A 26666-nucleotide genomic window follows, 5' to 3' on the forward strand; every position below is an offset into this window, starting at 1 on the left:
ATATTTCTGTTTAGTTCTTATAATTACTTTTTCTGTACGATATGTCTGGGGTGTATTATATTGTAATTTTTTATTAACAAGTTGTCTTTGTTTTTCTTCTGTCATATATCTTTGAGATTCTTTTTCTAACTTTATGATATCTTTTTCCAATTGATCTATTTCTGCCATGTATTCCTTCTTAATTTTAGATGTATAATTTATAATCTGACCCCTTAAATATGCTTTCATCGCTTCCCATAATACAATTTTATCCTCAACTGAATGTAAATTTGTATCCCAAAAAAATTGAATCTGTTTTTTCATAAAATCACAAAAATCTTGACGTTTTAATAAAATTGAATTAAATCTCCATCTATAGTTCAATTCCTCCTTATCCATCATTATCATTGTCATTATCAAGGAGGAATGATCTGACAGTATTCTTGCTTTATATTCCACACTTTTCACTCTATCCTGAATATTTTTTGATAATAAAGAAAACAATCCTTGAGTAAGTTTTATGTCTGTTTGAATAAAATGAATAGTTTCTTTCTCTTGGATTATTTTTTCTCCATATATCAATCAGGTTTAAATCTTTCATTAATGATAAAGTTAGTTTTATTACTTTTGATTTTGTAGCAACTTTAGTTGACCTATCCAAAACTGGATCAAAACAAAAATTAAAGTCTCCACCTATTAATATTTTATCATGTGGAAAGTTTGCTAGTGCTTTTCGGGGGGGGGGGCGGGTTTAAACTAAATTTGCAGGGGGCTGGGATCCAGAATGCGAGAGAGGATAGCGAGATGAAGAATAAAGGACAGGTGGGGACTACACGGTTCTGGAATATTAAGTGTGTAGTAGAGAAAGGTGAGGCGGAACAAGTGATAAGGAGGACACATGTACAGAGGGATGGCCTGACGGAACATGGAGTTAAATGTGCAGAGAGAATAAGTAAATTTAGCAAGGTCAACAAAACTCAAGGGGTGTATAGCCAGATGGGAGTTCGGGGAGCTGGGTTAAGCACAATAGGCAGCGATTCCAACAGAGAGAGGAGAAATGGGCTAAAAATTCTATATCTGAATGCACAAAGTGTCAGAAATAAGGTGGATGAGCTTGAAGCTCAAGTGCGAATGGGTAACTATGATGTTGGGATAACGGAGACATGGCTGCAGGGAGATCAGACCTGGGAAATGAATGTACAGGGGTATACGTGCTATCGTGGGGACAGAAATGTGGGCAGAGGGGGTGGGGTGGCCATGTTGGTGAGGAATGAGATTCAGTCCTTTGCAAGGGGGGGACATAGGATCAGGAGAAGTAGAGTCTGTGTGGATAGAACTGAGGAACAGTAAGGGCAAAAAGATCCTAATGGGTGTTGTCTACAGGCCACCAAACAATAGCATGGATATTGGGTGCAAGTTGAATAGAGAGTTAACATTGGCATGTGGCAAAGGTAATATCGCAGTAGTTATGGGGGATTTCAACATGCAGGTGAACTGGGAGAGTCAGGTTGGTGCTGGACCCCAGGATAGGGAGTTTGTAGAGTACCTACAGGATACATTCTTGGAACAGCTTGTACGAGAGCCGACCAGGGACAAGGCAATTCTGGATTTAGTGTTATGTAATGAACAGGATTTGATAAGCGATCTTGAAGTAAAGGAGCCATTAGGAGGTAGTGACCATAATATGATAAGTTTTTATCTGCAATTTGATAAGGGTAGATTGGAGGTGTTAGTGTTGCAGTTGAACAAAGGAGACTATGGAGCCATGAGGGAGGAGCTGGCCAAAGTTAACTGGATGGATATCCTAGCAGAAAAGACAGTGGAACAGCAATGGCAGGTATTCTTGGGAATAATGCACAAGGTGCAAAATCAGTTCATTCCCTGGAGAAGGAAGGATGCAAAGGGGGGAAAGGGGCCACAGTGGTTGACAAAGGAAGTCAGAGAATGCATAGCATTAAAAAAAAAAAGGAAGTATGACAGAGCTAAGGTGAGTGGGAGGACAGATGATTGGGAAATTTTTAAGGAACAACAAAACTTAACTAAAAAGGCAATACGGGGAGAAAAATGTGGTACGAAGCTAGTCAGGAATATAAAGGAGGATAGCAAAAGCTTTTTTAGGTATGTGAAGAGAAAGAAGATAGTTAAGAACAATGTTGGGCCCTTGAAGAATGAATTGGGTGAAATTGTTATGGGAAACAGAGAAATGGCAGAAGAATTTAATGAGTACTTTAGATCTGTCTTCACTAGGGAAGACACAAGCAACCTCCCAGATGTATGGATGGGCCAAGGACATAGGGTAACAGAGGAAATGAAACAGATTGACATTAGGAAGGAAATGGTGATGAATAAAATGATGGGACTGAAGGCTGACAAATCCACAGGTCCAGATGGTCTGCATCCTAGGATACTAAAGGAGGTGGCCCTGGAAATTGTGGATGCATTGGTAATCATTTTCCAATGTTCCTTAGATTCAGGATCAGTTCCTGAGGATTGGAGAATGGCTAATGTTATCCCACTTTTTAAGAAAGGAGGGAGGGAGAAAACAGAGAACTATCGTCCTGTCAGCCTAACATCAGTAGTGGGGAGTCCATTATTAAAAATGAAATAGTTGCATATCTAGATAGCAGTGATAGGATTGGGCCAAGCCAGCATGGATTTACCAAGGGCAAATCATGCTTGACTAATCTATTGGAGTTTTTCGAGGATGTAACCAGGAAGTTAGACAAGGGAGATCCAGTGGATGTAGTGTACCTCGATTTTCAGAAGGCATTTGCTAAGGTCCCACATAGGAGATTGGTGGGTAAAATCAGAGCTCATGGCATTGGGGGGAAGGCATTGACATGGATAGAAAACTGGTTGGCAGATAGAAAGCAAAGGGTAACGGTGAATGGGTGTTTCTCGGAATGGCAGGTGGTGACTGGTGGGGTGCCACAGGGCTCGGTATTGGGACCACAGCTGTTTACGATTTACGTCAATGATTTAGATGAAGGCATTGAGAATAACATCAGCAAGTTGCTGATGATACTAAGCTGGGAGGCAGTGTGACATGTGATGAGGATGTTAGGAGAATTCAGGGTGACTTGGATAGGCTGGGTGAGTGGGCAGATACTTGGCAGATGATGTTTAATGTGAATAAGTGTGAGGTTATCCACTTTGGGAGTAAGAATAGGAAGGCAGATTATTATCTGAATGGTGTAGAGTTAGGTAAGGGAGAAATACAAAGAGATCTAGGAGTCCTTGTTCATCAGTCACTGAAGGTGAATGAGCAAGTGCAGCAGGCAGTGAAGAAGGCTAATGGAATGTTGGCCTTTATTACCATGGGAATTGAGTACAAGAGCAAGGAAATCCTTTTGCAGTTGTACAGGGCCCTGGTGAGACCACACCTGGAGTATTGTGTACAGTTTTGGTCTTCAGGGTTAAGGAAGGACATCCTGGCTATAGAGGAAGTGCAGCGTAGATTCACAAGGTTAATTCCTGGGATGTCCGGACTGTCTTACGCAGAGAGGTTAGAGAGACTGGGCTTGCACACGCTGGAATTAAGGAGATTGAGAGGGGATCTGATTGCAACATATAAGATTATTAAGGGATTGGACAAGATAGAGGCAGGATATATGTTCCAGATGCTGGGAGAGTCCAGTACCGGAGGGCATGGTTTGAGAATAAGGGGTAGGTCATTTAGGACAGAGTTAAGGAAAAACTTCTTCTCCCAGAGCGTTGTGGGGGTCTGGAATGCACTGCCTCGGAAGGCAGTGGAGGCCAATTCTCTGGATGCTTTCAAGAAGGAGCTAGGTAGGTATCTTATGGATAGGGGAAGCAAGGGATATGGGGACAAGGCAGGAACCGGGTATTGATAGTAGATGATCAGCCATGATCTCAAAATGGTGGTGCAGGCTCGAAGGGCCGAATGGTCTACTTCTGCACCTATTGTCTATTGTCTCCCCTCATTCTATGCTCCAAGGAATAAAGTCCTAACCTGTTCAATCTTACCCTATAACTCAACTCCTGAAGACCCAGCAACATCCTAGTAAATCTTCTCTGCACTCTTTCAATCTTACTGATATCCTTCCTATTGTTACATTACCAGAACTGCACACAATACTCCAAATTTGGCCTCACCAATGTCTTATACAACCTCACCATAACATCCCAACTCCTACACTCAGTACTTTGATTTAAGAATGCTAGGATGCCAAAAGCCTTCTTTGTAACCCTGTCTACCTGTGACGCCACTTTCAGGGAATTATGTATCTGAACTTATAGATTCTTTTGTTCCTCCACACTCCTCAGTGCCCTACCATTTACTGTGTATGTCCTACCTTGATTTGTCCTTCCAGAATCCAAAACCTCACACTTGTCTGCATTAAATTCCATCTGCTATTTTCTGGCCCATTTTTTCAGCCGGACTAGATCAGTCTGTAAGCTTTGAAAGCCTTCCTCGCTGTCCACAATGCCTCCATTCTTTGTGACATAAAAAAACTTGCTAATCCAATTCACCACATTATCATCTAGATCATATATATAGACAACAAAACAATGGTCCCAGCACTGATTCTTGAAGCATACCACTAGTGCCAGTCTGAGAAGCAATCATCCACTACCACTCTGTCTTCTCCCACACAGCCAATTTCAAATCCAGTTTAACTCTCCATAGTGTCTGAACCTTCTGAACTAACCTTCCATATGGGACCTTACCAAAGGCCTTACTAAAGTCCATGTAGACAACATCCACAGCCTACACGATCTACCACGCACAAAGCCATGGAAACTATCCTTAATCAGCCCTCAGCTGTCCAAATATTTGTATATCCGATCTCTCAGAACACCTTCCAATAATTTACCTAACACTGATGTCGGGCTCACAGGCCTGTAATTACCTGGTTTACTTTTGGAGTCTTTATTAAACAACAGAACAACATGAGCTACCCTCCAATCCTCCAGCACCACACCTGTGGCTAAGGACATTTTAAATATTTCAGCCAGGGCTCTTGTAATTTCTACACTAGTCTCTCTCAAGATCTGAGGAAGTATCATGTCAGGCCCGGGGGGATTTACCTAACTTTATTCACAGTAAGGCAGCAAGTGCCTCCTCCTCTTTAATCTCTATATGTTCCAGGACACTACTGGTTGTTTCCCTTCCTTCCATATACACGATGCCAGTTTCCTGAGTAAATAGTGATGCCAAAAAAAACTGTTTAGATCTCCCCCATCTCCTGAGGCGCCACACATAGACGAATACTCTGATCTTCTAGGGGACCAATTTGTGTCCCTTACTATCCTTTTACTCTTAATATACTTGTAGAAACCCTTCGGGTTTACCTTCACATTATCTGCCAAAGCAAGCATGTCTTCTTTTTGCCTTCCTGATTTCCTTCTTTAGTATTTTCTTACATTTTATATACTCTTCAAGTACCTCATTTGTTCCTTGTTGTCTATACCTGCTATACACCTCCCTCTTTTTCTTAACCAGATTGCCAATATCCCTTAAAAACCAAGGTTCCCTATGCCTGTTAACTTTGCCTTTAATTGTGGCAGGAACATGCAAACTCTGCACTCTCAAAATCTCCCTTTGGAAGACCTTCCACTTACTTAACACATCCTTGCTAGAAAACAACTTATCCCAATCCACGCTTCCTAGATCCCTTCTCATTTCCACAAAATTGGCCTTTCTCCAATTTAGAACCTCAACTCGAGGAGCAGCTTTATCCACAATTATCTTGAAACGTATGACATTATGGTCACTGAACCCAAAATGTTCGCCTACACATACTTCTGTCACCTGACCTGTCTGGTTCACTAATAGGAGATCAAATATTGCATCCTCTCTCGTTGGTAACTCTATATATTGATTTAGAAAACTTTACTGGACACATTCGACAAACTCCAAGCTATCCAGCCCTATCACAGTGTGGGAGTCCCAATCAATATGTGGAAAGTTAAAGTCCCCTACTATTACAACTTTCTGTTTCTTACATCGGTCTGCTATCTCTCTACAGACGTGCTCCTCCAATTCTCTCTGACTATTGGGCAGTCTATAATACAACCCTATTAGTGTGGGCACACCTTTCCCGTTCCTCAGCTCGGCCCATATGGCCTCTGTAGACAAGCCCTGTGGGCTGTCCTGTCTACGCACAACTGTGATATTTTCCCTGACTAGTAATGCCACTCCTCCTCATTTCATCCTTCCCCCCTCTATCACGTCTGAAACAAAGGAACCCCGGAACATTAAGCTGCTAGTCCTGCTCCTTTGCAAACAAGTCTCACTAATAGCAATAATGCCGTAATCCCACGTGCCAATCCACGCCCTAAACTCATCTGCTTTACCTGCAGTACTGCTTGCATTGAAATAGATGCACCTGAGAACATTTCTATCACGTACAAACCTTTGATTTCTGTCTATACATGCCATTTTCGCATGACCTTTATCCTCTTCCACCTCGCTGTCTGTTCTAACACTCTTTTTCCCCTCCCCTTGCAAATCTAGTTTAAACCCCCCAGAGCAGCACTAGCAAACCTACTTGCCAGGATGTCAGTACCCCTCCAGTTCAGGTGCAAACCGTCCCATCGGAACAAGTCCCACCTTTCCTGGAACAAAGCCCAATTGCCCTCCCTCCTGCACCATCTCCTTAGCCACGGATTTAGCTGCATTATCTTCCTATTTCTAGTCTCACTAGCACGTGGCACGGGTAGCAATTGTGAGATTGCAACCCTGGAGGTCCCGTCCTTCAACTTTGTACCTAACTCTCTAAACTCTTTGCAGGACCTCCTCTCTGGATCTTCTCCATCAAATTACCAACCACTGATGTGAGACTCAGTGGTCTACAATTTCCTGGGGTATCTCTACTCCCTTTCTTGAATAAGGAAACAACATCTGCAACCCACTGATCCTCCAGAACTTATCCAGTCCTCACTGATAATGCAACGATCATTGCCAGAGGCTCAGCAATCTCCTACCTGGACCGGGGCCACAGTATCTGGTGGTACATCTCGGCCTGTCCAGGTGACTTATCCAACCTTTCAAAAGCTCCATAACATCCTCTTTCTTAATGTCTATATGCTCAAGCTTTTCAATCCGCTGTCCACTGTAAGTCATCCTTACAATTGCCACGTTTCTTTTCTGTTGCGAATACTGAAGCAAGGTATTACTTTGCCTACCTCTTCCGGTCCCACACACTTTCACTGTCACACTTGATTGGTCCTATTCTCTCACATCTTAACCTCTTGTTCTTCACATACTTGTAGAATCCTTTGGGGATTTCCCTAATTCTACTCGACAATACCTTCTCATGGCCCCTTCTGATTCTCCTAATTTCATTCTTATGCTCCTTCCTGTTAGCCTTATAATCTTCTAGATCTCTATTATTACCTAGTTTTCTGAACCTTGCGTAAGCTTTTGTTTTCTTTTTGACTAGATTTTCTACAGCCTTTGCACACCATGGTTCTTGTACCCTATCATCCTTTCCCTGTCTCTTTGGAATGTACCTATGCAGACTGCCATGAAAATATCCCTGAAAATTTCCACATTTCTGCCGTCCATTTCCCTGAGAACATATGTTCCCAATTTATGCTTCCAAGTTCCTGCCTGATAGCTTCATATTTCCCCTTTCTCCAATTAAACATTTTCCTGACACATCTGCTCCTATCCCTCTCCAATGCTATGGTAAAGAAGATAGAATTGTGATAATTATCTCCAAAATGCTCTCCCACTGAGAGATCTGACACTTGACCAGGTTCATTTCCCAATACTAGATTAAGTAGAGCCTCTCTTGTAAACTGATCTACATCCTGTGTCAGGAAACCTTCCTGAACACACCTAACAAACTCCAATTTGTCGAAACACTTTGCTGTATGGAGATGCCAATCAATATTGGGGAAATTAAAATCTCCCATTAAGACAACCCCTGTTATTATTGCACCATTCTTGAAACTACCTCTCTATCTGCCCCTCGATTTACTAAAGCGCCCAGAAACATCCAGTTATAAGAAATGTTGACCGGCACACTGCTTGTATAGAGAGAGAGAGAGAGAGAGAGAGAGATGGGGAAAGAGAGAGGGAATGGAGAGAGAGTGAGAGACAGAGACAGAGAGAGCAAGAGAGAGAGAGAGAGATAGAGATAAATAGATATATAGCAAGAGAGATAGGGAGAGAGAGAAATAAACATGGCAGGAGGCAACAAAGATTCCAAACTTAATGGTATAATTTCAACAACACCTGGCGACAAACGATTGTTCTTCGAAAATTGTTGTGATCTTCCTTCTTTCCAGGTGTAGAGGAGAACGGCATAACAGAGTCTGACCTGAAGATGCCATTTTCGCAGCTATTTACAACATAATCTCATCTCCTGAGATTCGTCAGATTGCCAAGAAACGGTCGGAGGATTAGATGCCCGTCTGTTCAATATATCATTTTCCCTTGAAGTGCCCGGAAAATCCGTAGGTTAAACGATGAGACAAATCATGTAGAATCTGGTCTGAGTGTTCAGGAGCTGCTATGGATATCTTAGAATTCTGACATAATTAAATGTATGCATTTACTTTCTTATCATCAAGTAATTTAAACAGCTGAATCGTATTGTCCTTTATACTCGTGGGATGCGTTAAAAGCTAAGCCAATGTCTTCACTTGTCCCGTCTCTGTCCCGCAATGAGGATGGATCTTTAACAGTTTTCATAGACCACAGAACCTGCTGTCCCTAACACTGGCAGCCAAGGACGTCTCCAAATCGCGATCCCTGCTGCCGACCTCAACGTATTCAACAGTCCTGAGCAGATTCCGAACCCAGACTCCACAGCCATCAATGCGGGCCCAAACAACACCGGACAACTTTAAAGTGCCCATTGTACTACCTCTCACTCCGACTCCAGCCTGGGCCTTGCCGAACAGCACCTATAGGCTGGTAATTTACGCGCGGCCGCTGGAACCCCAGTCTCCCTTCCCCCACCACCACTCTGTTATCCCGTTTCTCTCAGGTCCTGCCGCCTGCTCTTGGGTCCTCGGAGAATAAATATTCCTCTCACCGCATCTTCCCTCCCCTATCCCCAGACACCACCATTGCTCTTTCCCCCGCTAATCCCAGCTCTCATCTGTGTGGTGTCTTCAGAATCCCATCTGACCTTTCGCTCTCTGAAACAGAACGTTCTGTCTTCCGGAAGGGCTTCACCTTTCTCTCCCTGCACCCACACCTCAGTGAGTTCCGTTCCTGCCGTGACGTTGAACTCTTCATTCGTCTCCGTCTCCGTGTTTACTTATTTGTCAAGGACTCTCCAGCGCACCGATGACTTCTCCCACCTCTAACCCTCGCCCTCTTCCTGGACGTCCCGCTCTAGTCGTCTACCAGTTCTAGGTCTTTTCATTGCTAACTGCCAACGAAACATCAACCGTCTTGAATTTACTACTCCTCTCTCGTATTCTACGGTGACTATTTTCGAACGCACTGCTCTCCACTCTCTCTGCACTGATCCGAACCTCACTATCAAACGCGCAGACTGGAGGTTGGTGGTTCTGTAGTAATCTGGCGGATTAACCTCGACTTTACTGAAGCCAGGCTACAGCTCGCAGACTCCTTCTCTTACTTAGCCCTTGAACAGGACCCCACTGATGAGAACCAGGCCATTGTGATCTGCACTATCACAGACCTTGTTAACACTGGGAATCTCCCATCCAATACCACCAATCTCTTAGTTCCCTTACCTCGTACCTCCCGTTTCTATCTCCTTCCCAAGATCCATAAATCTGTTCCAATTAGTCCCATTGTTTCTACTTGTTCCTGTCCAACGAATTTAAACCTACATACCCTATCTTTTATCTCCATGGACCATTCGCTTCCTACCTACATCCGTGACACCTCACACGCTCTTGTTCTTCCCAAAGACGTCAAGTGCCCTATCTATGTTCGTCGCATTTTCTCTAAGGATATTTTCGGCACAGACTAGGAGGGCCGGAATGGCCTGTTTCCATGCTGTGATTGTTATATGGTTATATGATGTCCAGTCCCTACACACCTCCATCTCCCATCAGGAAGGCATCAAAAAACTCCGCTTCTTTCTGGACACCTGACATCACCAGCTCCTCACAACTGCCACTCTTCTCCTTCTGAAGGAACTGCTCCTCACTCTCAATGATTTTTACTTTGACTCCTCACACTTCCTTTAAAAAAAAGATTAATCCATGGGCGCTCGCATGAGCGCCAGCAATGACTGCTTTTTTGTCGGGTACACGGAACAGTCTATGTTTCAAGACTGCACCGGTATCACTCCTCAACGCTACATCAGTGGTGATGTAGGGTCTCTTCCCGACACGTCGACTTGTTTGACAACGATTTAGAGAATGGAAGTGATGCTTTTGTGGATGATACGATGATAGGTGGACGGATAGATAGTGCTGAGAAAGCAATGCGATTGCAGCAGGACTTAGACAAATTAGAAGAATAGGAAAAAAAAGTGACAGATGGAAAACAATGTTGGGAAATGTATCATAATGCATTTTTGTAAAAGGAACAATAGTGCGGATTATTATATAAATGTGGAAAACACCAGAGGTGCAGAGAGAATTATGGGTCTTCGTACAGTTCTGGGTAACATATCTCAGAAAGCAGACAGTCCAGAGTGGTTTCACGAGGTTGATTCAGGAAAGGAACGCGTTAACATATGAGAAGCGTATGGCAGCTTTGGACCTGTACTCATAGAAAGTTAGAATAATGTAGGGAGAATCACCTTGAAACCTACCGAATGTCGAAAAGACTAGATAGAATGGATAGTTCCTGTGGTGCGGCTATACAGAACTAGAAAGCTTACCCTCAAAATTGAGAGGCGACCTTTGCAGCAGAGGTAAGTAGGAATTTTTCAGCCGCAGAGTAGAAAATCTGGGGAATGCTCTGCCAGACTACGGTGGAGGCCAAGTCCATGCGTATTTTTAAGGCGGAATTTGATCGTTTCCTGATCAGTCATGGCAGTAGAGGATATGGTGAGAAGGTAGATCTTTGGAGTTGAGTGAGATCCGAGATTAGTATTATAGAGTGGAGGAGCAGACTCGATGGGCTGAATGGTCTAATTCTGCTCCTGTGTCTTATGGTCTTATGACAATTTACCCTGTTGCACAGAGTAAGTTCAGAGCTGAGATGTTAATTCTAATTAAATCTCCTATTGTTCTGATGAATATTCTGACCACATTTTATTTATAGAAATAAACCTGAAACATAACCGTATCTTTTTCTGACCACCTTTGAGATTCTCTCGCTATCTGTTGTTCCTCCTCTATCCCATCTTTGTACTTTAGTGCATTAATGTTGTCTTGCTCTATCATCCTTCTTGTCATTTGTCATCTGTCATTCCCCTTGCATGCGCTGTTCCTTCCTTCTTCCCGATCCAAAACTCGATTCACGACCCTTTGCAGTTCCCGTTAAAACGTCCTTCGCCTGAAATATTGAGTACTTGGATTTCACAGAGGCTGCTACAATTTGGTGGAAATAAAATCAATATTTCCTTTTTGTATTTTTAAATATTTATGGCACATACAGTAGTTTGCTATTTTGCATTCCACATGTTCACTGCTAGAAACAACTTTTGGGGCTTTGCAGGGGCAAGTTCAGATGTTGTGTTATTTATACCACGGCTGGGAATATATGAAACGGTGCAAAAAGGTTTTGCGAGAACGTTATCAGCAATGCTATGCTTGATGTATTAGTAGAGGATGGATACATTGGAAGATTTACCCTGGAGCGTAGGATGCTGGGATGAAGCAGTTTGTAAAATGAAAGGTGTAGATACAATGGATGGGTTTTAACAGGTCCACAAAAACTAGAGGACATATATTTAACTTGAGTGGAGTAAAATATAAGAGTTCAGGGTTGCGGGCATCGCTTTGACACAGAACATTCAGGTTATACTGTCAGAGAAAGTCGGAGGTGTGGAGCGGGGCGTACAGTCCAACTATTTAACATATATTTGCACAGGTACCTGGCACGGAAAGGTTCCGATGACAATGGGTGAAATGTAGGCAATTGGACCAGCTCAGATAGATATACTGGTGTGTGCTGTATGTGGGTAGTACATAGATTGAGATCGATGCTAGTTTGGGGTGAGAAACAAGGGCGTATGAACATGTTGAAAGTGTGCATTACCCAATAGAGCTAATCCTCTAATCCCTGGGACTACTTTACTTTTGAAAAATTTGTAAAAGCCTGAAAAGCAGTCAGTATTGATCGAGTGTGCCCACCGATGAATAGTCTTGAATTAGCTAGAGGGTTGGTGGAAAGAGTGCCCTCATGAGTGCCTGGTTCTCTGAGATCCTATGCGTTTTGTGCCAGTACATAGGAGAAGTTTAGCAGATTAGGAAGACCAGAAATTATAAACATTGTCAAATGGTTGCTGTAGTTACCGGTTTGTCATTCTTGCGGAGTTGCAGTTGAGCAATATTTACAACAAAGATGATGGCATTTTTATTGTTTATTGCTTATTTTTATTTATTTTTATTGCTTTTTTGCTTATTCTCAGAACGCGTCTCATTCTTCCTAACTGAAGAAACTACTGCCATAGTTCTCAATATTCGCTGCAAATAACAAGTTTATCTTCTCAAGAAAGAAGGTTGGCAATCCAGACCAGAATAAGTCTATAGTAACTTTGATGAGAATGGTGAAGTATTTCATAGTAACTGTTAAAGACAGCATATCCACACCGCTGTCAGAGACACCAATCTGGTTTGGAACCTCAGAGTGCCGCTAGAAATTAGATCCTCGTGAAAATAATTAGAATTTGACCCACTTTGTTACAGATTAGTTACTTCTATGGCTTTTCATTTCATAATACAGTATGTCCCAGCAATTCATTCGTTGGTCAAACTGACAATTTCTGTGTTTTTCCCCACGTATTGTTGAAGGTGTGGAGCCCAGGAACAGGGACTCTGTTCACTAGGTTCACGTTGGATATTAGCCTCTTTCCATTTGCCCGATCTAGGACCGTATCATAGAACGCATACCGTAGAACGTAGAAAATTACAGCACATTTGGCTCACGATGATGTGTCAACTATTTCACATACTGTTAGATCAATCTAACTCCTTTTCCCTCATATCCGTCTATCTCTTTGTCATCCCATTACAAAAGAAATGGAATATTCCGCCGTGTACCGCGGCAAAGGCACCAGAACGCCAACATATTACAGGAATATAGCTGGGAAAGGCATTGAAGTGCGCTGACTCAGCGTAACTACAGCAAAACTGAAGACTTAGTAAGCAAGGATCAGACATGTCTCTGGAGAGTTTCAAAGTAGCCGGAAGGAGCTCAGGGACTGGCTTAGGGAGTTGGAGCATGTATGAGACTGACATGCCTAAGTGGATTGAGGAAAACTCCATGGCCTTCTACACGAATATGAAGAACAGGAGAGTGACTAGAGTAAGCATAGCAGCGATCGGGATAGAGGAGGAAGCATATGCTTGGAGTCAGAGAAGGTAAGGCAGATACTTTCCCTTCGTATTCGTAAGTGAGAGGGTCAGCGGATCACAAACGAATATGCTAGAACATGTCGCCGTTAAGTAAGCGGAAGTGTTGGAACATCTGACAAAAAAAGACGTTACGATAGGTAAATCCCCCGGGGCAGTACGGGAGAGATTGAGATGTCTTTGGCGATAATCTCTGCGCCCTCATTGGTAATGGGAGTTGTACCAGATTATTGGAGGGTGGCAAATCGTGAAGTAGACCGGTTAAAAAGACAGACAGACAGACAGACAGACACACACACACACACACACACACACACACACACACACACACACACACACACACACAAACATTGCTTTATAATTCTGCAGGTTTACATCCACCCGCATTCCACACCGTTACGGACGGAGATCCCCGACTGCAATCGTTACGCTAAGAGTGCGTACTTCAGTGTCTTTCTCCGGCTTATTCTTATAATTTGTTAGGTTTATGTTACCTTTCCCACCATACACGGCGTGATATTCCATTTCTTCAGTAATGGGAATATGTACAGTGCAAATATGTTTATACTATATTTAAGGCAGACACTTCAGTTTATTTTGTCATATGACCGCAATTACTGTATTATATTCTGATTCATGTGTAGTCTAAAGTTAACCTTGTGGGTCACTAAATATACTATGTCATGGAGCGGGTCTCTCTCAGTAGTAAGCAGAGAGTTACCGAGCTTCGCGGAGTTCACTGTCGAAGGGTGGAATTGTTATTGTGTTTTACGGTAGATATCTTTTTGTAAATAGTCACTATTTTCTTTAGGTTTTTTCCGACAGGTTCTGAAAGCTTCTTTTTTGATGCACTTAATAATCATCTGTGCACCATAGTGCAAAGAGACTCCAGCCGTTTTCTTCGGTAATAATTGACGTAACAGAACCGTTACATCTTTGTTCAAGGATTAGATTATGGATAACCCTGCGAATTATGGACCAGTGTGCCTTACTTCAGAGGTGGGCAAATTATTGGAGAATATTCTTAGAGACAGGATTTATGAGCATTTGGAAAATCATAGTTTCATTTGGGATAATCAGCATGATTTTGAGCAGGGAATGGTGTACGCCCACGAGCCTGATTGAAAACTTTGTGGATGCGGCAAATGATACGGGTAAAGGTAATGATGTGGCGTGGTGTATGCCATTTTCGTAAGGCGTTTGTTCAGAAACGACGCAGTGTTGTTTCAATAGCAGCTTGCCCATATACGATAGCGAGTGGTGTAGATGTCTGGAAACGCTGAATTCTGGAGGGATCTGTTCTGGGACCCCTGCTCTGTGCGATATTTGTAAATGACTCAGATGGACAAGTAGAAAAGTAGGTTAGTAAATCTGCAGATGTCACAGACCACGTTGGAGGTGCTATGGATCGTGTATATATTTTTTCTCTGAGAGTTGTAAGCGGCATTGATAGGATGGAGATTTGGGCTGAGAAGTGGCAGTTGGAGTTTAATCTGGATAACAAATACAAAGTGATTTACTTTGGAGGTCGAATTTGAAGGCAGAATTCAGGTTAACCCCAAGATTCTTGGTGGTGTGGAGGAACAGATGGATTTCGGGTCATTCTGTATTTCGCATATTTAAGTGCCTACTTAATTATATCATAGTGATTACATCTGACACTAACGTCTCCCATAACAGCTATTTACAAAAGCACCGCTACCATGGGAACACGATTGCGCCATTGACTCCCCTTATGATTGCATATTCTCTGTCAGATTATCTCGGACACTTTTTTCACCTCAGTAGAAATCACTGCACCTGATCCAATATCCCCCCTTAACTTAAGTCCTCCACGGCAGGCAGCATGCTACTAAATCCCTCTTTATTCCTCACCCGAAGGCAGCCTTCCTCTTGTTAGGAGTACGAAGTTGCGGGCAAAGATGCAAGAACGATATAACCAGTGATTTATCATGGTGTGACATGAAGGTTTAGCCTTCTATACTCTGTATCGAAGTTATTACTTGAACTCTAACTCCCTCTGCAGATTAACAATCTTCAGAGCTATAGCTTTTGTTGTATTGGTCCAAAACCTCTTTCAATCTGCAGAACGCATGGAATTCCACTTTTCGAGATTAAATTCCATCTGACAACGCTCTTTCCAATTGAACCAGTATTCTGCTGTAGCCTTGGATACTCATCCTGTATAACCGCACACTGCGACCTTTTTTATTCGAAGTTCAAAGTTTACAAATTCAACGTAAAATTTATTATCAAAGTTCATGTCTGTCACCGCATACAAACCTGACATTCAATTTCCTGCGGACATACTCAGCAAATCTATGGATGCTAATTATAACAAAAATCATAGTGCAGAGCAGAACACAAGAATCTGTGCAAATGCAAATATAAACAAACCGAACCAAACAACGAGAACATGAAATAACAAGATAAACAACACTTAAGTGAATTCATTGGTTGTGGGAACATCTCAGTGAATGGGTAAATGAGCGTAGTTATCCCCTTTCGTTCAAGAGCCTGTTGGTCGATGGGTAATAACTGTACTTAAACATGGTGGTGAGAGTTCTGAGTCACTTGAGTGTTCTACCTAATCTGCAGAATGTGACTGATATTTCATGGAGATATTCCACCCCGCCGTTGTCGCACTGTCACCAATCCTCGCTGACACGCAATGCGAAAGGTAAGTTTCCATTTCCAATTCTCCCGCCGTGGTTGATCTTCAACTGAACACATCTGAATCCCGACCTTTCACCATCATTCCAGATCCATGGGCCATAGTAGCGTAGCCATTAGTGCGATGTTATTCCGGCTCTTGGCATCAGAGTTTGGAGTTCTATCACAGAGTCATCTGTAAGAAGTATTTAATCTAAAGATAGAATGGTGGCTCCTCTACGCGTGCTTCCGTTTCCCTCCTCAGTCCAGGGTTGTAAAGGTTAGTAGGTTAAATACTCAGTGGAAGTTGTCCCGTCAGTGGCTAGGGTTAAATCCGGGCTGGGCTCTGCGGCGCCAAGGGCTGGAATGGCTTATATGGCATTGCATCTTGAAATAAATACATACATACATTACATAGATACACACACAAACAAACAAACACATAAAGAGATAAGTAGACAAATAAATAAACATATAGATAGATAATTACATTCAGCTATTCATAGACGGATAGATAATATATAAATACACGCATATATGCACAGAGCGAATTTCCCTGTCTCGTTTAGTCTCATATCGCAGCGAGAACGTCTGGTTTCCACGTTACTATCTGATTTTCAGGTACTTGATATAGTTAGGGGTCTTGGAATCACATTTCACATAAGCAGGACTTCTGTCGAAACAAAAATCCTATGATAATATTTTCCACGTCCTCTCAACTCCGTCGAGATAATAGAACTCACGTACACAATCGGGCTAATATACAATCACCAATTATTATGATAATCGCCTCATTTTTCGGACGTGTGAGAGAGGTAGACCTTAAGGGACATATCCAACCGGTTGTAGTTTCAAAATGCGAAGAAACAAAGAGAACATATGATGTCTGCATTGAACGCGAGTCGCTGCAGTTATGCAGGTCCACCAGGAGGGCAGGTCCGCGTTCAGGATTTAAAAGTAGGGCTTCGCGCCAGTTTTCTCAGAGTTGGACAATTCACGTCAGAGCTGCGTAAAAAGTGCTACTTTTTAATGGGGAGGGCAACCGCGATTTCAAGGGCAGAGATTCGTGGCAGTTTCACTGAGTAGAAGAGCGACCAATAAGCAAGAGGGATTGATTAGAAAGGGTGTGTAGTAGTAACGCAGGTGCAAGCAGAGCGGTCATCCTTTTGAGTGTGACAGTCTTTAGAGTGGCTTTGGCTTATCAGACTTCGGCGCAATCAGGCTTCGATGAGATCAGTTTTCTTTGTGTATTTGTTCATTACTCATCTGTTTGATCATAGTAGATTAGTGACAATGGCTCCAGTAGCAGTGTTCTGTACTCTGTATGCGATGTGAGAAGTCTGGAAGAGTTCCGGTATCCCAGATAATCACCCTGCACCAAATACACCGAGTTGCCGCTCTTGAAAACACGTAATAAAGAACAGTAGCGGCAGCTCGATGAACTTCGACTCACACGGGAGAATGAGGAAGCCACAGACAGAACCCACAGGGAGGTAGCAGGAGGCAGGGAACTGTGGACTGCCAGAAAAAAGAGGCGAAATGTACAGACAGTGCAGAGTACACCATTGTCCGTTCCCCTCAATAATATGTATATAACTTACTATTGAGTGCGAACTATCGGGTGGGGGGGGGGGAGGGGCTCAGGGGCACAGTGACCGGGCATTGAGTCTCGTTCTGTGGCTCAGAGAAGCAGAGAGACGGACAGGAGAATTGCCAGTATTGACAGGAGAATCCTTAGTCAGAGGAATAGAGATCAGGTTCTGTAGGCGCGATAGAGTCACCCTGCTGGTATGTTGTCTCCCTGGTGCCAGGATCAGGGATGTGTCGGGCCGGATCCATGGCATTCTTACGTGCAAGGGTGAGCAGCCAGTAGACTTAATACATATTGGCAGCAATGACATAGGTAGACAAGTTGAGGATGCTCTGAAGAGAGATTTTAGGGAGTTAGATAGGAAGCTGCGAAACAGGACCTCCAGGCTAGTAATCTCTGGGTTATTGCCTGTGCCACGTGCCGGTGAGGGTAAGAATAGGACGATGTGGCAGCTGAAATCATGTCTGAGGAGTAAGAGATGTCGGAGAGTGAAAAACAGAACGCACCCAGATGCAACCTCATCTTGCACAGATTCCGATAAAGTATGAAGGAAGGAAGAAAGGAGTAGTGTTCCAACGGAAGAGAGTACAGTGATTGTAGACAGAACAAAGGGAATGGTCCAGTATTAGATGAGAAAGGGGCTTGTGAATAAAATGTCGAGAACTCGATTCTGCACTCCACAATTCCCCTTTATGCGTTCATCAATATTCATCCCACACCACCGCTAGGGATGTGGTTATTTTTCTAAAAACGTATATTATCCACCGCAATAGACTGATATCGCGCCCAGGTATATGCTTACATCAACTCTTCCCCAGGCACTGCCGGGGCGCCTCGAGGCGACACGTGTGGCAGAAGAACTCTCAATGACAATAATTAAATATTCTTGTTTCAGCCTGCTACAGCTGAAAAGCACAACTACTTCCAATGTCAGTACAGTCAACAAAGACGTCTTAATGCGTTTAAACTAACTATCAATGCTTAAGACTGACGAAACAATGCCAGTTTTCGACGAACTCCTCTGTTTTCACGCAGGAAACGTGGCTGAAGGTCAGGGATACAAGTGCGTTTAAGGAAACGGGATTTTAAACTCCCAATACCGATTATCTTCCTGGCAAACATACAGTCTCTGCTGAATAAAATAGATTATCTCAGAGTTGGGGTGACGAATCACAGGGATATTAGGACCGCGTGCGTCCTTTATTTCACGGAATCCTGGTGAACATCTTAGGTACCGGATGCAGCGATTTAGATCAACGGGTTTATTATACATCGCCCGGCCAGATCTATACAGTCTCTCACAAGCAGAAGCGGAGGAGTGTGCCTCAAGATCAACTCTTCTTGGTGCACAATTCTATCAGTGCTGTTCCAATTCTGCTCACCAGACCTGGAATATCTAGCAGGTAAGTGCCGTCCATTTTTATTGCCACGGGCGATTTCCGGGATCATTTTCGTTGCGGTATACATTCCACTTCAGGCCAATGTCCAGCAGGCTTTAGATGATCTGAGCAATGGGATCAACAGGCACGAAACAGTGCACCCTGACGTCGTCACCATCGAGTTGATGATTTTAACCAGGCCAGTCTGCAAAAACCACTAAGCAATTACCATCAACAGATCACTTGCAATACTGGAGGAAGCAACACACTGGACCACTGTTACACCACCATAAAGACTGCCTAACGTGCTATTCCATGTCCTCACTTCGGGAAGTCTGTTCAATAAGCTGTACTTGTACTCCCTTAGTACAGATAGAGACTGAACAATTCAGGAGCAGTAGTGAGGACGAGGTAGGTATGGACAAGAGATAAACAGGAGCGCTTACAGGACTGCTTTGAATCGGTGGAGTGGACTGTAGTGAGGATTCATCTTTTTCGATTCAGGATGGGTATGCTGCAGTTGCTACCGACTTCATTAAAATCTGCATGGATGAGTGTGTACCTATAAAGACTTACTGGACATTGCCAACCCAAAATCCGTGGATGAACCAGGAGGTACGTCGGCCTCTGAAGGCTAGGTGTATTGCATTCAATTCTGGCGACTCAAGTCTGCACCAGAAAACCAGGTCTGATTTGCAGAGGGCTATTTCAAGGGCGAAGAGACAATTTCAAACGATGTTGAAGGCGACATTGGATGTACAACAACTCTGGCAGCGTTTGCAAGGCATTACTGCCTACAAAACAAAACCCAATAGCATGAATGGCATCGATGCTTCACTACCAGATAAACTCAGCGCCTTCTATGCCCGCTTTGAAAGGGAGAGTATAAATACAGCTGTGAAGGTCCCTGCTGCACACGGTGACCCTGTGATCTCCGTCTCGGAGGCCGATGTTAAACCCCCTTTAAAGAGGGTGAACCCTCGCCAGGCGGAAGGTCACGATGCAGTACCTGGTAAGCTCTGAAAACTTGTGCCAACCACCAGGACGGAGCAGTCAAGGACATTTTCAACCTTTCACTTCTACGGGCGGAAGTCCCCACTTACTTTAAAAAAGGCAAGAATTATACCAGTCCCTAACAAGAATAATGTGAGTTGCTTTAATGACTATCGTCCGGTAGCACTCACATCTGCAGTGTTGAAATGCTTTGAGAGGTTGGTCATGACTTGCCACAGCAAGGACCTGGACCCATTGCAATTTGCCTATCGCCACAATAGGTCAACGGCAGATGCAGTCTCAATGGCTCTCCACACGGCCTTAGACCACCTGGACAGTACAAACACCTGTGTCAGGATGCTGTTAATCGACTATAGCTCAGCATTTAACACCATCACTCCCTTAATCCTGATTGAGAAGTTACAGAACCTGAGCCGCTATACCTCCTTCAGCAATTGGATCCTCGACTTCCAAATCGGAAGACCACGATCTGTGCGGATTGGTGATAATATCTTCTCGCTGAGGATCAACACTTCAGGGATGTGCCCTTCGCCCAACTCTCTACTCTCTCTATACCCATGGCTGTGTGGCTAGGCACAACTGAAATGTCATCTATATAGTCATATAACCATATAAAAATTACTGCACGGTCACAGGTCCTTAACGGCCCTTCTAGTCCGAGCCGAACGCTTACTCTCACCTAGTCCCACCTACCCGAACTCAGCCCATAGCCCTTCATTCTTTTCTTGTCCATATACCTATCCAATTTTTTTTAAACGACAAAATCTAACCTGCCTCTACCACTTCTACTGGAAGCTCGTTCCACACAGCTACCACTCTCTGAGTAAAGTTCCCCCTCGTGTTATCCCTAAACTTTTGCCCCTTAACTGTCAACTCATGTCCTCTTGTTTGAATCTCCCCTACTCTCAATGGAAAAAGCCTATGCATGTCAACTCTATCTATCCCCCTCATAATTTTAAATACCTCTATCAAGACACACCCCCCCACCAACCTTCTACTCTCCAAAGAATAAAGACCTAACTTGTTCATCCTTTCTCTGTAACTTAGGTGCTGAAACCCAGGCAACATTCTCGTAAATCTCCTCTGTACTCTCTCTATTTTGCTGACATCTTTCCAGTAATTCGGTGACCAGAACTATACACAATACTCCAAATTTAGCCTCACCAATGCCTTGTACAATTTTAACATTACATCCCAACTCCTATACTCAATGCTCTGATTTATAAAGGCCAACATACCAAACGCTTTCTTCACCACCCCATCCGCATGAGATTCCACCTTCAGGGAACTATGCAGCATTATTACTAGATCGCTTTGTTCTACTGCATTCCTCAATGCCCTACCATTTACCATTTATGACCTATTTTGATTATTCCTACCAAAATGTAGCACGTTACACTTATCAATATTAATCTCCATCTGCCCTCTTTCAGCCCACTCTTCTAACTGGCCTAAATCTCTCTGCAAGCTTTGAAAACCTACTTCATTATCCACAACGGCACCTATCTTAGTATTATCTGCACACTTACTAATCCAATTTACCACGCCATCATCCAGATCATTAATTTATATGACAAACAACATTGGACCCAGTACAGATCCCTGAGGCACTCCACTAGTCACCGGCCTCCAACCTGACAAATAGTTATCCACCACTACTCTCTGGCATCTCCCATCCAGCCACTGTTGAATCCATTTCACTACATCAATATTAATACCTAACGATTGAACCTTCCTAACTAACTTTCTGTGTGGAACCTTGTCAAAGGCCTTACTGGAAGTCCATATAGACAGCATCCACTGCTTTACCCTCTTCAACATTCCTAGTAACCTCTTCAAAAATTTCAATAAGCTTTGTCAAACATGACCTTCCACGAACAAATCAATGTTGACTGCTCCTAAGCAGACCCTATCTATCCAGAGAATTATATATACCATGTCTAAGAATACATTCCATTAATTTACCCACCACTGACGTCAAACTTACAGGCTGATAATTGCTAGGTTTAGAAACCCTTTTAAACAATGGAACCACATGAGTAATACGCCTATCCACCGGCACCATCCCTGTTTCTAATGACATTTGAAATATTTCTGTCAGAGCCCCTGCTATTTTTACACTAACTTCCCTCAAGGTCCGAGGGAATATCCTGTCAGGATCCGGAGACTTATCCACTTTTATTTTCTTTAAAAGCTCTAGTACTTTCTCTTCTTTAATCATCATAGTTTCCATAACTACCCTACTTGTTTCCCTTAACTTACGCAATTCAATATCCTTCCCCTTCGTGAATACCAATGAAAAGAAATTGTTCAAAATCTCCCCCATCTCTTTTGGCTCCACACATAGCTGTGCACTCTGATTCTCTAAGGGACCAATTGTATCCCTCACTATCCTTTTGATATTAATATAATTTTAAAAACCCTTTGGATTTATTTTCACTTTACTTGCCAAAGCAACCTCATATTTTCTTTTAGCTTTTCTAATTTCTTTCTTAAGATTCTTTTTACATTCTTTATATTCCTCGAGCACCTCATTTACTCTACGCTACTTATATTTATTATAGATCTCTCTCTTTTTCCAAGCCAAGTTTCCAATATCCCTTGAAAACTATGGCACTCTCAAAATTTTAACCTTTCATTTCAACCTAACAGGAACATAAAGATTCTGTACCCTCAAAATTTCACCTTTAAATGTCCTCCATTTCTCTGTTACATCCTTCCCATAAAACAAATTGTCTCAATCCGCTCCTTTTAAATCCTTTCACATCTCCTCAAAGTTAACTTTTCTCCAATCAAAAATCCCAACCCTGGGTCCAGCCCTATCCTTCTCCATAATTATATTGAAACTAATGGCATTGTGATCACTGGATCCCAAGTGCTCCCGAACACATACCTACGTCACCTGACCTATCTCATTCCCTAACAGGAGATCCAACACTACCCCTTCTCTAGCTGGTACCTCTATGTACTGCTGCAAAAAACTATTCTGCACACATTTTACAAACTCCAAACCATCCAGCCCTTTTACAGAATGGGCTTTCTAGTCTATGCGTAGAAAATTAAAATCTCCCACAATCACAAACTTGTGCTTACTACAAATACCTCCTTACAAATTTGCTCCTCCGATTCTCGCTCCCTATTAGGTGGTCTATAATACACCCCTATAAGTGTTACAACACACTTTTCATCCCTCAATTCCACCCAACTAGTCTCCCTAGACGAGACCTCTAATCTATCCTGCCTAATGACCGCTGTAATATTTTCCCGGCCAAGAAATGCAACACCACCCCCTCTTGCCCCTCCGATTCTATCACACCTGAAGCAACGAAATCCAGGAATACTTAGTTGACAATCACACATCTCCTGCAAACATGTTTCACTAATAGCTACAACATCATATTTCCAGGTATCAATCCATGCTCTAAGCTCATCTACCTTTATTAAAATGCTCCTAGCATTAAAATAGAAGCATTTAAGAAACTCTCCACCTCTTCCTATCTGTTTATCCCTAACGGTGCAAACAACTTTATTATTTTTTTCTTTCTCCTCCCCTACATTTTTGGTCTGAGCGCTCCCCTTCTCTATCACCTGCCTATCTTCCCTCACACACTGTCTACAAGCTTTCTCTATTTGTGAACTAACCTTCTCTCCCCTAGTCTCTTCAAATTGATTTCCACCCCCATCCCCAGCCATTCTACTTTAAATTTTCCCCAGTAGCCTTAGCAAATCTCTCCGCCAGGATATTGTTCCCCCTGGGATTCAAGTACAACCGGTCCTTTTTGTACAGGTCACACCTGCCCCAAAAGATGTCCCAATGATACAGAAACTTGAATCCCTGACCCCTGCGCCAATCCCTCATCCACGCATTTATTCTCCACCTCATTCCATTCCTACTCTCACTATCACGTGGCACAGGAAGTAATCCTGAGATTACTACCTTTGCGGTCCTTCTCAACTCCCTTCCCAAATCCCTATATTCTCCTTTCAGGACCTCTTCCCTTTTTCTACCTATGTCATTGGTACCTATAAGTACCACGACTTCTGGCTCCTCACCCTCCCACTTCAGGATATCTTGGACGCCATCAGAAACGTCCCGGACCCTGGCACCAGGGAAGCAAACTACCATCCGGGTCTTCTGATTGCGTCCACAGAATCGCCTATCTGACCACCTAACTATCGAGTCCCCTATTACTTCCTCTTCCTTTCCCTACCTTTCTGAGCTAAAGGGCCGAACTCTGTACCGGAGGCACAGTTTGCTGACGTTTGCTGATGATACACCCATTGTCGATAGAATCTCAGATGGGGATGAGAACGCGTACAGGAGCGAGATATGCCAACTAGTGGAGTGGTGTCGCAGCAACAACCTGGCACTCAACGTGAGTAAGACGAAAGAGCTGATTGTGGACTTCAGGAAGGGTAAATCGAAGGAATGCATACTAATCCTCATAAAGGGATCAGAAGTGGAGAGAATGAAAAATGTCAAATTCCTGAATCAAGATCTCTGAGGCCTAATCTGGTCCTAACATATCGATGCAGTTATAACGAAGGCAGGGCAGTGACTATACTTCATTTGGAGTTTGAAGATGTAAAGGGGGTTTCTTCTTTTTCTTTGTTACTGCGTATGTTAATGTAAATGGCTTCTTTGTTTGTTAAAAGTAGGTTGCTTCTTTGTTGCGAGAGAGTGCTGGAAGCTTGTTTGGGTTAAAATTTACTGATAACGAGAATTGTATTCCTTTGTAAACCAATTGGGATTAATGTTGTTCTTTCTTCTGTAAGCTATTGTTGGCGGGCATTTTGGGGAGATTCGGCGAGAGGGGGGTGAGAGACAGAGAGGACGTGATGCTGTAAACTGGGCGAGGAATGGACCCCAAGCGGGGCTCCGAGGCCAGGAGGTACCCCGAAGAGAAGAGACGAAGATACTGTATCGCTATTAATCACTTAGTTATAGTAATCTTTATAAATTGTACTCATTTAATCGCATATGGTGTACTGTCTGTTTTGGGCGAGGCGCGGACATCACACAGCATCCACACCAGCTGATTACCCAGTTTGGCGGGGCCGAAGAATGCTCCCGCTAGACGAGAACGAGCCGAGCGAGCCTGAGGAGACCCAGGGGGTTACAAAGAGATTTGGTACGTCAACAAATATACTCAAAAACTTCTATAGATGTACTGTGGAAGGCATTCTGACAGGCTGCATCAGTGCCAGTTATGGGGAGAGGGGCTACTGCACAGGATCGAAAGAAGCTGTAGAGGGTTGTAAATTTGTTCGGCTCCATCTTGCGTAATAGCATACAAAGTACCCAGGACATTTTCAAGGAGTGGTATCTCAGAAAGGCAGCATCCATTATTAAGGACATCCACTACCTAGGGCATTCCATTTCTGCACTGTTACCATCACGTAGGAAGTACAGAGTTCTGAAGGCACACGCTTAGCGATTCAGGAGCAGCTTCTTCCCCTCTGCCATACGATTCCTAATGGATATTGAACCTGTGAACACTACCTCACTTTTTTAATGTATACTATTCCTGTTTTTGCACGATTCTTACCAATCTATTCACTGTGTGTATACAGTAATTGATTAATTCATCATCATTATTATTATTTCCTTTTCTTCTATATTGTATATTGCAATGAACTGCTGCTGCTAAGTTAACAAATTTCATGACACATGCTGGTGTTTCGGAATCTATGTCGCTGCCACCCGGTGCCTGGGTAGTAAGAACAGGAAAATTTGCTGCATTGATAGTTACCTGTTACCTGGACCCTGGGCCGTATGGAGAAGTTGAACAAAAGGATAGCGGTTGAATGGTCCTTTCCTACTCTGTCTCATGAGTCTATCAAAAAGAAACGTCTCGGACACATATCGGTTCAAAATAGATTCTCATTAAGAGTATGGAGAAGAAAGGAGTCACAAAGTAGTTTCGAAATACTCTGCATGGAAGATAACAATCAAGCTTTCTTTCACTGGACTGCAGCTGAAAATGTTGTGCAATGAAGAGTGATGAGCGGTGTAGAAGTGTGGGATATGTCGGGAGAATTTCATTGCACTATACGTCACTGGTAATTTTGATCCACTCTCTGGAAATGTAGAGAAGAACAATGTCATTCTAACTCTACGTCTTCAGTCTGATAATGGTGGAGGAAGTGTTCGTGGTAAACTTGATTTATCATCACTGTTTGAGCTCATGTCTGTAAAACTAAGATTTGTAAGTTAATCGGAGAATCTCACTGATGGGAAGTTACATCCTACGGACAGAGACATCTCATTTAATAATCAACTCTTTCCTCATCTGTTTGTTTAAAGTTCCATGACTAATGGTAAACGTTGAACAACCTAATCACCTCACTGGAGATTTCCTTCAGGTATAAATATGAGATTGAATTGTAATGTCTTTATCTGCTTATGAATTTGAACCTAAGTCTGCAGCAGCACAGAGTTACTCGGAGAGATGGATGCAACAATCCTAGGCCGTACTAAAATGGTTTACTATCCCATGCTCGCTACATTCGGGATTCCCGGTGAGTTAGAATAATCTATTGATAATGGTACTCGCAATGTTAGTTTTCTCCGCTCTTATTCATTCGCAATCTGCTTTGTTCTGACAGACCTGTTAGCA

Source organism: Hemitrygon akajei, chromosome 2 (assembly GCF_048418815.1).
Source record: "Hemitrygon akajei chromosome 2, sHemAka1.3, whole genome shotgun sequence".
Taxonomy (NCBI): Eukaryota; Metazoa; Chordata; class Chondrichthyes; order Myliobatiformes; family Dasyatidae; genus Hemitrygon; species Hemitrygon akajei.